The sequence below is a fragment of the Macaca nemestrina genome, chromosome 2 (assembly GCF_043159975.1).
Source record: "Macaca nemestrina isolate mMacNem1 chromosome 2, mMacNem.hap1, whole genome shotgun sequence".
Classification (NCBI taxonomy): Eukaryota; Metazoa; Chordata; class Mammalia; order Primates; family Cercopithecidae; genus Macaca; species Macaca nemestrina.
Genome location: NC_092126.1, coordinates 203,286,674 through 203,301,940, shown reverse-complemented (window position 1 = coordinate 203,301,940; position 15,267 = coordinate 203,286,674). Strand labels below are relative to the sequence as shown.

At 41.6% G+C, this 15,267-nt stretch overlaps 1 long non-coding RNA gene across 1 annotated transcript in view; it reads right to left on the bottom strand.

Moving 5' to 3' along the window:
- Window positions 1–14,709, bottom strand: part of LOC105485543 (uncharacterized) — an 18,712-nt gene extending 4,003 nt beyond the window's left edge. The window contains exons 1-3 of the long non-coding RNA XR_003018912.2: window positions 14,276–14,709; window positions 9,544–9,610; window positions 4,030–4,136 (exon numbers count right to left, since the gene is read on the bottom strand). This is a non-coding gene — a long non-coding RNA (uncharacterized lncRNA). The remainder of the gene's footprint in view (window positions 1–4,029; window positions 4,137–9,543; window positions 9,611–14,275) is intronic.
- Window positions 14,710–15,267: the final 558 nt, after the last annotated feature.

Below are 15,267 nucleotides of genomic sequence, written 5' to 3'. Positions count from 1 at the left end.
ACCACCACACCTGGCACCACTACACCTGGTGGATGTACCACCACACCTGACACCACCACACCTGGCACCACCACACCTGACACCTCCACACCTGGCACCACCACACCTGGCACCACCACACCTGACAACTCCACACCTCGCACCTCCACACCTGGCACCACCACACCTGACACCACCACACCTGGCACCACCACACCTGGCATCACTACACCTGGCGGATGTACCACCACACCTGACACCACCACACCTGGCACCACCACACCTGACACCTCCACACCTCGCACCTCCACACCTGGCACCACCACACCTGACACCACCACACCTGGCACCTCCACACCTGGCACCACCACACCTGACACCTCCACGCCTGACACCATCACACCTGGCACCACCACACCTGGCGGAAGTACCACCACACCTGACACCTCCACACCTGGCACCTCCACACCTGGCACCACCACACCTGGCACCTCCACCCCTGACACCTCCACACCTGACACCTCCACACCTGGCACCTCCACACCTGGCACCACCACACCTGACACCTCCACACCTGGCACCTCCACACCTGGCGGATGCACCACCACACCTGGCACCTCCACACCTGGCACCACCACACCTGGCATCACTACACCTGGCGGATGTACCACCACACCTGACACCACCACACCTGGCACCACCACACCTGACACCTCCACACCTCGCACCTCCACACCTGGCACCACCACACCTGACACCACCACACCTGGCACCTCCACACCTGGCACCACCACACCTGACACCTCCACACCTGACACCACCACACCTGGCACCTCCACACCTGGCACCACCACACCTGACACCTCCACACCTGGCAACTCCACACCTGGCGGATGCACCACCACACCTGGCACCTCCACACCTGGCACCTCCACACCTGGCACCACCACACCTGGCACCTCCACACCTGGCACCACCACACCTGGCACCTCCACACCTGACACCACCACACCTGACACCTCCACACCTGGCACCACCACACCTGGCAACTCCAGACCTGGCTAATGCACCTCCACACCGGGCACCACTACACCTGACACCTCCACACCTGATACCTCCACACCTGGCACCACCACACCTGACACCACCATACCTGGCACCTCCACACCTGGCTGATGCACCATCACACCTGACACCTCCACACCTGACACCACCACACCTGGCAGATGCACCTCCACACCTGGCACCACCACACCTGACACCACCACACCTGGCACCACCACACCTGACACCTCCACACCTGGCACCTCCACACCTGGCACCAACACACCTGACACCTCCACACCTGGCACCACCACACTTGGCACCACCACACCTGGCACCTCCACACCTGGCACCACCGCACCTGGCGGATGCACCACCACACCTGACACCTCCACACCTGGCACCACCACACCTGGCACCACCACACCTAGCACCACCACACTTGGCACCACCACACCTGACACCTCCACACCTGACACCACCACACCTGGCACCTCCACACCTGACACCTCCACACCTGGCACCACCACACCTGGCACCTCCACACCTGGCTAATGCACCTCCACACCGGGCACCACTACACCTGACAACTCCACACCTGATACCTCCACACCTGGCACCTCCACACCTGGCACCACCTCACCTGGCACCACCACACCTGACACCACCACACCTGGTACCACCACACCTGACACCTCCACACCTGGCACCAACACACCTGACACCTCCACACCTGGCACCACCGCACCTGACACCTCCACACCTGGCACCACCACACTTGGCACCACCACACCTGGCACCTCCACAGCTGGCACCACCACACCTGGCGGATGTACCACCACACCTGGCACCACCACACCTGGCACCACCACACCTGGCAGATGCACCACCACACCTGACACCTCCACACCTGGCACCACCACACCTGGCACCACCACACCTGGCGGATGTACCTCCACACCTGGCACCTCCACACCTGGTACCTCCACACCTGGCTGCTGCACCTCCACACCTGGCACCTCCACACCTGGCACTTCCACATCTGGCACCACTACACCTGGCTAATGCACCTCCATACCTGGCACCACCACACCTGGCACCTCCACATCTGGCACCTTCACACCTGGTACCACCACACCTGCCACCACCACACCTGACACCACCACACTTGGTACCTCCACACCTGGCTAATGCACCTCCACACCTGGCCCCTCCACACCTGGTACCACCACACCTGGCACCACCACACCTGGCACCACCACACCTGGCTGATGCACCTCCATACCTGGCACCACCACACCTGGCACCACCAGACCTGGCACCACCACACCTGGCTGATGCGCCTCCACACCTGGCACCTCCACACCTGGCTGATGCACCTCCACACTTGGCTAATTTTTGTATTTTTTGTAGAGATGAAATTTTGCCATATTGCCTAGGCTGGTCTCAAAATCCTGAGCTCAACCAATCCACCCACCTCGGCCTCCTAAAGTGCTAGGATTACAGGGGTGATCCACCGTGCGTGACCCACAGATATTTAATAAGACCTTAATCATAGTACATTTAAGTAGCAGAAAAGAAAAGGGAAAAGCAAAAGACATTGAGAATTAAGACGTGTCATAGTATGATTTCTATCTCATTCCCCCACACCCTCTCTTGTTTCAGTTCCATAATGTACTTGCCCTCAATTAGCGATCATTTCTCATACTTGGTTATTAATAATAAATGCTGTCAAGTGTCTTTACCTTCCAGCACCAAACCTAAAACTCACCAAAACGCCTTCCTTTCATCTTCCACAATTAAAGGGGTATCTGTTTTCCTCTCAGAAGAAATGTTCGCTGGATCCCATTCCTCTCTGTCAATATTTTACCCTTCTCCTGACTTGCTGTCTCTTCAGTGTCATTTGTCTCCCACTTTTTTTCCCCAAATCATTCCCATAAGAAAAGAAATATCCTCTAGTATATACCATTTTCAATGATAAAGACATTTCTTGCCCTCATATCTGTCTCCAACTACTTCTGCATTATTTGTGTTCCCTTTCTAGCAAAATTTATTCACTCCCTTATTCTGGCTAATTCATCTCCAATTAATTTCCTACCTCCAAGTGCTCTTTTTCTACTCTGACCACTCTTCAAAGTCATTAACAACCACCATGTTACCAAGTCCAGTTTATTCTCACCATCTCATTCGACTTCTCAGTAGCGTTTGACGGTGAATCCTGACATTCATATTGAAACATCTTCCTGTCTCATCATTCACTCTGTTTTCTTCTGAATTCACTGATCCTTATTCTTTTTTGGCTTCTTCTACCCTACCCCATAAACAAATATTAGAAGTCTTTGAAACTTTTTTCAAACTTAAAAAAAAAAAAAAAACAAAAAAAAAAAACACCTTGTCAGTTTTCTTGGATATAAACATTGCCTTTGTGTTTTCCACAGCTGTACCTCTGCCCTAGGCCTCTTCTCTGAGCTGAAAACAAACATAACCAAATGTATGCCTGGAATCATCACCTGGGTATTTCACACATAGTTCTGACCTTACATGTTGAAAGCACAACTCACTGGTTTTTGTTTGCTTGTTTTTGTTTTGTTTTATCTTTTAACGAGACAAGGTCTCAGTCTGTTGCCCAGGCTGGAGTGCCGTGGTACGAACATGGCTCACCACAGCCTTGACTTCCCAGGCTCAAGGAATCCTCGTATCTCTGCTTCCTGATTAGCTGGGACCACAGGTGTGCACCACCACACCCAACTGATGTTTTAATGTTTTTTAAAAGTGAGGTCTTGCTGTGTTGCTCAGGCTGGTTGGAATTCCTGAATACAAGCCATCCTCTTGCCTTGGCCTCCCAAAGTTCTGGGATTGAAGGCATGAGCCACTGTGCCTGGCCAAAGTGTCTTTTCTCTTTCCTGTTGTATCTTTACTGCCACCTTTCTCTATGTCAATAAATAAGAACATCATTCACTCATTTATTCAAACCAGAAAGAGGATTGATTTTGATATTCCCCTCACCTCTTCAATCTAAGCCGCAGAAATTTCTGTTGATTCTCTCTCTAGATGGTACCTTGAATATGTCCACCTCTTTTTATTTCTTCTCTTGGAATCATCAGGTCCAGCCTCTCCATATAGAAACAAAAAGTGAATTTCATAAAGCTGAATTGGGTCACATCATTCCTATGTTAAAACCTATCAAAAGAACCCATTGCACTCATGGTAACACTCAAGCTCTTAATAAGATTTAAAAGCCCCAAATAATATGGATACTACATAATTCCTAAACTCACTTAGTGCCACTTTTCCTATTTCTGACAATAATCTGTGCCTTCAGATTTCAAAGTGGTTTTCCAGAAGGTTTCTCTAGGCTACCCCCTTGGTCTACAGGGAATGCTTCTATCTCTCCTGCTGTCCACGTGGCTGTTCCTTATATTGCTTTTGAGTCATCACATTCTCAGTGGGGCAGTTATAGATTGAATTGCGTCTCCCCAAAAGATATATTGAAGCCTACAGTACCTTTGAATATGACCTTTTTGGAAACAGGGTCTTTGCAGATATAATTAAGCTAAAATGAGGTCATTAGCATGGGCCCTAATCCAGTATGATTTAGGGCTTTATAAGAAGGAGACATTTGAACACAGAGTCAGACACATACAGGAAAAAAGATGAAGATGATGTAAAGACATATGCAGAGGAGACGGCCATGTCATGATGGAGGCAGAGAATGGAGTATTGCATCTACAAGCCAAGGAATAACAAGGATTGCCTGCAAACACCTGAAGCAAGAAGAGACTAGATAGGTCTCTCCCACACATGCTTGAGGGAGAAGATGATGCTGCTGACACCTTGATTTTGAACTTCTACCATCTAGAATTGTGTGGGAATAAATTTCTGTGTTTTAAGCCTCTGAGTTTGTGGTACTTTGCTACAGAAGCCCTAAGGCATTAATAAATGGCCTTAACCCCCCCATGCTATCTAGCCTGTTTTGTTTTAGATTACCTTTTATGATTTTTTTTTTCAAACTCTATTGCACATAAACTCCTAGCATGCATCCATCTGTTTTGGTGATTGTGATTTCCTTTTCTGCATCAAGGACCATATTTTCCATGTTCACACTCGTATCTCCAACTTTCTGCCTAGCATACAGGCAATCATCAATTCATTTGCTATAAACGTGAAATAAAGATAGTGTTGGAGAAGTCAAGGGAAAGAATAGCTCAGTAAAAAGCGATGGTTATGAATGTCAAATGCTGCAGTGGAATTAGAAGTGGAAAAAGGTTATTGGATCTTCTAATCTCATGGAAGCAGTTGGTGACCTTTGAGGGATCAGTTTTAGGCACGTGGATGTGGTGGAAAGCGCACCATAGGAATAGACACTGAGCCGGCCATGAAGAAATGTAGGAGGCAGGTGCAGGTCGCTCCTTCCAGAAAGTTGGTGGTGAAATGAGGGTGTAGAGTAAAGCAAAGCCTCAAATTTTCTTTGGGTGTCTAACAAAAATGGGAAATGACTATTCAAATATGAAGGCTGTGTTTCTGGTTTATTAATTACAGTAGAGACAAGCAAAGATTCTAGATTTGAAGAGAAAGTATTCAACACAATGGGAAAAAAAGATGTTTCTATGAATTAAGTGAAGAATTTAGGAGAGACCAAAATCATTAATGAGGATAAAGAGTAGATGCCTTTGGAAAGTTCCTCAAGAACAAAAATAAACCCAGATAATGATAGAAATGCAGAAAGTATCATAGAAAACATCATATAGTGGCTTCTATTTTGCTTTTTGTTTGTGTTTGCTTTTTCAAACATATCTTATGTTCCCTACTAGATTTTAAACATTTTTCAGATCCTAGATTCTCTCTATACATACAAAACAGGATAAAATATATATTTTAAGACATTCTCTTGTCCTAAACTGTATATAGTTTGTACTTAGTGGAAAAGTTTTCATTCTTAATTTTATGCCCAACTTAAAACCTGTTGAATACTTTATGCCCAGCAAGAGGTGAAAAGTTATTTTCATTAAGTCGTTTTCTATTAAAAGAAGAGCTAGTGTTGCTTGAGTGTTTATGGTATACCAGGCTCTGTGCTCAGGTTTTCAACACATTTTATCATTTCTTCTTTGAAATAACACAAAGGAATAGGTGCATTTTGTTTCTACATGCAGATGAGAATCTGAAGTTTAGAAGGATCACTTGTCTAAAGGCATACAAAGAAGTTGCGGGAAATACATGCCTGTCTCCAGAGCCGCAGGCCTAAATCTGTGTGTTACTGCCCAGAGACGTATGGAACAGTTGCATGAAAGAGAAGTTCAGTTTGGTGTCCAGCTGTAGTTTTTTGAAGCTGTATTATCTGTTAGAAAATGGTGTTTTCTATGTAAGCAGTGCTAAGCTATGTCTCATGCCTCTGCTAGCTGTCAGCCATGCTGCTGGTTGACTTGACTGTTGATCGCACAGTATCCTATCTGTACTCTTGGCAATTTTTCATTTCATGGATTTTTTAAATGATAAAAACAAAAACTTGGTGTGAATACAACAAAATGATTGACGAAAGATATTCTAAGCAATAAAATCTCCAATTTCCTTGTTTTGGTGTCCCTCCCGAAGAGGTACGTGGCAATAGTGAATCTCTTTAAAATTAATATCGATGTGTCCATTTGGAAACTAATAAAATCTTATGCTTTCCACAGTTGGTAGCAATAAAAACGAAGTATGTATCATTCAAGGTGGCCTTAATAGCTGGCACTGAGGCTGAGTCAGATTTTATAAGCATTTTAAATTATATTACTCAGCAATTATTGTTAGCATGGACATTGTTATATGTGATTATCTAATGCTTTAAATTATTTAAAATCAATATGTAGTTCTAAAAGCTTAGACATATAACTTTAAAATGATTCTCATGAACTCATTTGACACCATGTTAATGCTTCTGTCTTCTTTAGCCTATATTTACACCTTGCAAACCAGGTTAATTTAAACATTGAAGATACAAACTACCATAACTTTATAAAATGCATGAATATTACCATTATAAGGAACACAAGTAATGTTATGCACAATAAAGTATCCAAGATTGTCTTATGCTTCCCATTGCTGTACCTAATATTTTCTTTCCCTTCCTAAACCGAATTTCATTCAAATCTTAACTTCAAAGAGAGACACTGTATATGCTCAGTTACTTAAGTAATTAATTTATTAGTTCGTTCTTACACCAAACTTGATGTTTTTTGATTCCTTAGACTTCTGTAGGCATTCAAAGGTTTTTGCATGCTTAATTTAAAACATTTTAAAGAACAGCCTTTGAATGCGTTATAGTAGCACATTAAGAGCGATTAATATTGCGATCAGAGTTGTATCAAGATAGCAACAAGAGAATATTATATTTAACAACTGTTAAGTGGTGCTAATGGGCAGGTTTAGACTACAGAGCAAGGAGAATCTATAAGTGCAAATGCAGATCTTGTTACACATGATTAAGTAAAATGAATGGGGTAATTAAGAAGTTACTGACACACTGAATTCTTCATATGCTTGTGATGCCTACAAATATAATTTCAGCATGGCCTCATCTCTTCCATATGGAAGATCAGTAGGCATCCCAGGTTTATTCTCAGGGACAGTTGACCTACACAGGGTAAATAGCTCTGCAAAGCCTGTCAGTACTGGGAAGGCTACTCAGAGGTTCTCTTGCCTGTCTTTCTGCTTTCCAGCAAGGTCATACTTAAATCATCCCAACAACTCAGACATCCTGTTATTAAAGCTTGTCAGAAAGAATAAGTCTTAGCCCTCCTTGTTTGGTTGTATAATATTTAATAATTGTGAGTAGTATATTCCTCTTTTTTATTCATTCATTCATCCACTACCTTTGGTTCTATTCTGCATTGTAAAATTAATTTCCTGCTTTGATTTTTCTGCAGGAGAATACACCTATTCCCTACAAGTGGTTTTTCTTTACTCTTGGATTCTTCAACAGGTTGAATGAAATTAGAACTATTTTTTTAAAAAATGAAGTAGCATAAATAACATTCCCTTTGTTCCAAATACTTTTTTTGTAATATTTCTCACATCCTTCTGCCAGGAAAGTTGCCATATCTGTCACACCTTCTCTCTTTATTTCCTTTCTAATGAATTTAGATGTGATAGTCTGTCATTCCAACTATTTTCACGCCAATGACCTCAACTCTTTCCCTATTTTGCCTGCCACCTGTATACATGGGGTGAAACTCCAATGCTCAACTTACCTGTCTTCACTTTCTTCAGGCCTATTATTGGACTATGGATTGCAATCTAGAAAACTTATTGGTTTCCAACAGTAACCTGACCTTCGATTTGCTTACAAATCCTGCCATTTCCCTAGTTAGTGCTCTTATTTTCTGAAGTGACTATTCCTATCCTTCTCCACTCTTTTCAAATCTTTCCTTTCAAGCTCATCCTTGTTGGTTAAATAAATAAACAAATAAATATAAAATCTCCTTTCCTAGCACTTTTCTCCTTACTATTATTTTAATTTCTAATTCACAGAAGAAATAAAATCTTCAGGAATTCTCTAAACTTTGCATCCAGCACTACACACACACAGACACACACACACACACACACGTCATAAAAGTATTTTTTTTACGTTTACACCCATCATGTCCTCCTGTTAAGCAGGAGTTATTCTTTCCTCAGTCTCGGGCTAACTTCTCTATGTCTGGATCTCTTTTCTTCCCATGAGATAAATGACTTCTGAAATGTGGTAACTTCAGTCTATGTTGGTGACATCCTGTCACTATTTGATCACATTTAAGTCTTTCATTTTTTCAAAACAAACAATGCAATCTATTTTATCTCTCTACAGCTTCACTCTTCTTTCCTCCACTTGACAGCCAAGTGTTTACAAGAGCTACGTATACTTACTAGACTTCTTACCTTTCATTCCCAGGCCAATTTATGCTGCCCAGCTTCCTTCTCTATCAGACGATTGAACTGCTTTCTCAAAGGTCATCAATAATAAATATAATGAACAAGTGCAGTCGTTATGTTTACTTCTCAGTAGCATTTAACACTGAGGTTCGTTCTCTCTCATGGAAACAGTTTCATTCCGTGGTTTCTATAACACACCCTCTACACTGACTTTCGACCATTCACCTGATACCATTTTTGGAGGTACTTCTTTCTTGACCCATCAGGTAAAATATTGATTATCTGTAAGAAGTATCTTCTAGCCATGTTTACTTGGGATCACTCTTTCCTACTCCCATGGCACCAATTAAAGTCTTTATATTTGGTGGTATTCAGTTTCAGATATGTTTCTGCTCTTTCAACCCACACATACAGCTAGCTACTAGATATCTTTACTTTATTCTCCAGCCAGCTTAAATTGGCTGTGTCCATATCTAAGCCTGTCCTGTTACTTGCAAATTATTTGCTTGCCCTGCAATCATTCTCCCAGTGAATGGTACCACTGCCATCCGTTAGCCGTCCACGCAGAATATTGGGCATGATATAAATGTCTGTTATCAAATCCTGTTGTTTTCATTCCCCCAGCCTTACCTTGTTCTAGGGCACAATTATAGATGATGATTAACTCCTTTCCCTTTCGCTTCCTCCAATTGATTATCTGTGTGGCAAGTAGAAAATAGTTTGTTCATTTAGTGTTGTTGGCATGAGCCCATGGGGGAAAGTCTTTCAAAACTCACTGTTAAAGAATGTAAAGATCAGAAATTTGTCAGTGAGACATATTTTAAGTTTTCAGAAAAGTGGGGAATCTCTTCCTAGAAAATGTTGTGTGAATACGAAGCTGTATTTGGGTTATTGTTTATTGGCAACCTTTATTCGGATTATTAATTGATCGTATGACCTTTTTTTTTTCTTTTTGATACTCTGGCCAGACTATTTACCATTTTATTGAAGAACTATGTGTTCTATTTTCAGAATTAAGACTGTTATACACATTATCACTAATTTTTATCACAATCCTCTTTTCAAATAGGGAAGCTGAATTTCAGGCAAGTTAAATAAACAGTTCAAGTTCTCACAGCCAATGAGGAGAAGAATAAGGATTTGAACTCAGATCTCTCTGTCTATAATGCCTATTATTATTCTGCTGTTCAGCAGCATTTCCTAAGATAATTATTATTAAAACATGAATTGAAAGATTGAATCTAGTAATGCAAGTTAATTCTACATTTATTTTAATATTAATTTCATTATGGTGGTTTCTTCTTCTAGTGAAAGACTAACATTTTATTTTCTGTTGCTATTCCTGTTTTGCTTGAAGAAAGTTTTCCTAATTTCATTATTGTTTAGCTTATATTTTAGTTTTTGAGATAGTTTTGTTGAATCTGTCCTTCTATCTTTATATCTATATATCTATATCTATATATATACACACACATACACACACACATATATATAAAGATATAGTGTGAGGACAAAGCTGGACTTGTTCACTGGTAATCTTTATTTGGATTATATTGTATAAGTGCTCCTGCACAAATTTAAAATGGGAATACAAATCATTCAAGAGTCTTCTTATTGTCTGCATAGTCACCGAGGACATATATTTTTAAGTTTTATGTAATAAACTCTATGAATTAAGACAAAATGGCAAATTAATACCGGAAGGACTGTAGATCCAATCAATACCTTACATTAATGTGATTTTGTTTTTTTAATTTTTTTTTTTTAGACGGAGTCTCGCTCTGTCATCAGCCTGGAGTGCAGTGGCGCAGTCTCAGCTCACTGCAACCTCCGACTCCCGGGTTGAAGCGATTCTCCTGCCTCAGCCTCCTGAGTAGCTGGGATCACAGGCACGCCACCACTACACCCTAACTTTAATATTTTTAGTAGAGATGCGGTTTCACCATGTTGGCCAGGATGGTCTTAATTTCCTGACCTCGTGATCCACCCGCCTTGGCCTCTCAAAGTTCTGGGATTACAGGTGTGAGCCACCGTGCCAGACCTATAGTGTGATTTTTTAAAGACTGACTTTTGTCACCAGGCTAGCTGACGTAAAAAGGAGTAGTTCATTAATATTTGAGTTCAATCTATTATCAACTTGTCAGTTTTTTTCCCTCCCAAAGAGGGCCCCATGTTTGCATTTGCAAATATTCAGGTAACTTGTCTTAATCTCACTGAAGAACAATAGTAGGATTAATTAAAAAGAATTAAATGATGTTACCTTGAAAACAAAATTTCACATGCTATCTCATTTAATCCTTGCAAACATCTTGAGTATTGGGGATATCGGATTCACTTTTCAGATAAGGAAATTGAGATATAGAAAAACTAGATTATAGCTAAATATTATTGAAGCTGAATATAAACATGTAGTTAAGCCATTATAAAATTCTGCTTTATATTTTAAATAAGACATGGTCCCTGTCCATGAGGAACTCACAGATTACCTGACATTTTAACAAATCTTTGCAAAACCAGTGTTATTTATGGAATTATATTAGGATCAAATAATGGATTGCCAATCTTTTAGGCAAAAAGAGGTGAGATATTGTCAATTTCATAGGAATTAATTTAAAATGTATGCAGACTACAGTGGTGGTTATAGAAGAATGTGGTTATTTGTGCCTAGTTAAACCAGTAAAGCCTTCAGAGAAGAAAAGATGCATAACTGTGTGTTGAAAGGAATTCTTAGAGAGTTTAGTAGGCACATAAAGGATGAAGGGGATGCTTAGTAGATACACACATGAAATGTGGAGACATCAAAGACTGCTGTGTACTCCGAGAGGTTTGTGATGCTTGGAACTTAGCATGAGAAGGCACAGGACAGCTGCCTATGGATGCAGGCATTCAAGTTGTGCATTGCAAAGGGGTGTGAGATTTAAGGAAGTGCCACTTACATCTTAGGCACACCCTTAGTTTTATAAGGCAGGGTCAGAGACTCTGGACTTCATGATGGGGACCTAGAATCTGCAAGAAGTTTCCCTTCCCACAAGAAGCTAAATTTAACCAAGAAGCTAAAATGTTTCAAACAGAAGAAATGCTTATCGATGGTGCAAGCTGCAGTAAGGATGATAATACTGACTTAAAGTCTAACAGCAGTTGAATTCTTGGTATTTACCTGGCACTATTCTAAGAATAGTATAATCAATGCCTTATATAACATCCATGACAAAAAGTATTGCTATTATGCCCAACATATAGTTAGCTATACCTTGGATGGGTGTTTATTGGGGGAGAGAGGCACACATATATATTCTCAAGAATTCCTACAGGAACATTTTTGTTTGGATTGGTTTTAGTTCTTATTGATCCTAAATGACTGAACATCCACATGTCAAGGCGTTAGTCTAAGAAATGAAAAATGAGAGAAAAAAATAATAATTTTATCCTAAAATTCATGTTTCTGCTGTGAGATTTCTCAGAGGTAAACTATAATTCACTTAATGCCTTATTCCTGTCTTTTTGCATGAAAAAAAGTAAATTCTATAAGGAAAAACTGGCAAAGTTCAAGCAGGTTTTGAAAACTGGAGATTATATTATATAATTACATCTGAGATGTAAGGATGTTATTGTCACGTCTTTTTATTCTGCTCTTTTCCTAAGGGTCCTGAAACCAGAAATCACCATTCTGAGTAAATTGATATGTGACATTAATAGTAAATTGGAGGAAACAATTCACTTCACTCTAAATGCTAACTAGATACTAAGTAAACAGATGACATATTGTGATTTAAAGTAGTCCTCCTGATATGCATCTATATTTAGTATGCTTAAGTGATGGCTTTCAGTTTAACGATTACGGTACTTTACACGTGTTTTGAGCCTCTAGTGCAAATTGAATTGTGACCTCAGCCCGTTGTTAAGTCGCTGGTTATACTGATGTACCCAGCTGAGTGACAGCAAGGCCTTTCTCCTTTTGGGGAGTGATAATCCACTGAGTTAATCAATCTCTCTATAGATTTGGATCTGGGACTGGATATACTTTCAGCATAAAATAAAATTATTGTTATTAACAGTATCTTGTGTATTTTCCTAATTCGTGAAGGTTTTTTTAAATGTAATGCTCAAAACGTATGTGCGAGTTACAGTTATCTCCATCCTACGTGTGAGGAAATAGAGGATTCATGGAGTTATCAGGCCAAAGTCATGCAGCAAGTGAATGGCTGAAATAGAATCTGAATTCATCTCTAAGTAATTCTAGAGCAACGATGTTTTGAAATCTTGTTGGGCATATATGGACAGTTGATGTGCCAGCTAGTTTTGCAAAGGGTGAGAAAATGTCTTAAAGTCTTTGAGAACAATGTAAGTATCCTGGTTTCACCTATGATGACCACTGCAGTTTTGACTTCTGCCACTTCTCTTTGTACTTTAAGTTCTAGAAATTCCCACCAACCCTTAATATCTGAATCTCACTGTAAACCAAAGTACAATTCTAAGCACCCCAGCCAACTGAATGGATCCCTCCTCTAGGCCGAGGGGATTCCAAAGAAACCAGAAAAGCTAGTCCAGAACATGATGGGAAGGGGAGATCAGACATACCTCATTACACCCTCCTCCCTTTGGAATTTAGGCACAGTTGATCAGCATTAACATTAAAGCAGAGATCTTAAGACTGGCAAAACAGACTCTGTAGCAATAAGACACCAAATTTCAACCTGACTTTCATATAGCATCACATGCCAGACTGCAAGCCCTGAAAGAAATTATTTTACCCCAAAATGGATTTCTTTGACATATTTTGACATGGCTCTGCAAAGGGGTCTCTTGTAGGGGAATTATACATTCTATAGCGAATCCTCTTCCCTTTCGAGGTCTTTTTCTGATTCTGAAGAAATTAGCTGACACTCTAGCACCTTTTAAAGGTCTGAAGAAGAAATATTTGCCATCTATTGCCTCTAAAGGTGGCCATCTATGAGACTACATCTGCGTAATAAGGACCTTGGTCCCCACAGCCCCTTATCTTATCTTATCTTAACCCAGACACTCCTTTCTATTGACTCTAGGTCTTTTGATAGGTCTCTTTCAACCAATTGCCAATTAGAAAACATTTTAATTCACAATGACAGGTAAGCCCCACACCCACCTTTGAGGTGTCCCACCTTTCCAAACCAAACCCCTGTACACCTTCCATGTATTGACTGAAGTCTGCCTGTAACTTCTGTTCCCTTAAAATGTATGAAATCAACCTGTACCCCAACCACCTTAGGTACATGTTCTCAGTGGGGCTGGGCTATGAGTCCTGTTCTCACGTTTGGCTTGGAATAAATCTTTTTGAGTATTTTATGGAGTTTGGCTTTTTTCATCAACATCACCCTGTACTTACAGGCCTCAGTTCTTTGGTACATGCTGTTGCCTCGACCTTGGATGCCCTGCCGCCCAAGCATTCATATCCATCCACCCAGTTATCTGATCATTCTTCACGTGTGTGTGAGATTCCTATTTGTACCATAGCAGGAGATGAGAGAAAGCCAACTTGGCTGGCTTTGAAGATGTAGGAAGGAGTCAAACCCTAGGAGTGTTGTAGCCTCTAGAAACAGCAAATAGCTCTCAGTTGACAGCCAGCTGGAAAAATGGGTACCTTGATCTTACAACCCCAAGCAATTGAACTCTTCCAGAAACTCCAACGTGAGGGAAATTGATTCTCTCCTAGAGCTTCCAGAAAGGAATGCAGCTGCTGACAGATGATCCGGATTCCCTGAGACCCGCACAGAACTTCTGACCCGCGGAACTGCGAGAAAATAACCCCGTGTCGTTGAAGCTGTTGAATTGTTGGTGACTTTGAGAGGATGAATGCACAAATGGATAACGGCCACACCACACATAAAAATAGAAACCTCACCCACAGACTCTGCAGCAGCCAGTCCAGGAAGACAAACCACAACCTCGCCAGCAGTTGGTCCAAAATGATCAACACTCTGTCAAGAACTGTCACCTTCTCTAGTTTTGTTCCCACTTCCAATTTAGGACCAACCAGAGAAAGCAAAATATGCATCTCCACTCAAACAGATAAAATGCCCTGCTTCTTCTTTGACTGCCTACAGCTTCTCTATGCCAATAATCTCCAGTCAGGGCACATGTTAAACCTTCCATTTTTTCTACTCTAAAGTTTCTTTACTCACTCGCCCACCTTTGATTCCTAGCCAGATTCAAGCAATAGTGGCTGACTCTCTAAGTGCAGCGAACTCTCAGTACTTAGCCTTTGTGTGTTCTCATGCGGATAGCCTTCCTCTATTTCCACTATAGGAGAGGGAAAAAAACCAACAACTTTTTCCTCTGCTCATCTGAAGTTCTCTAGCAAAGGCCCTGTAAACTAGA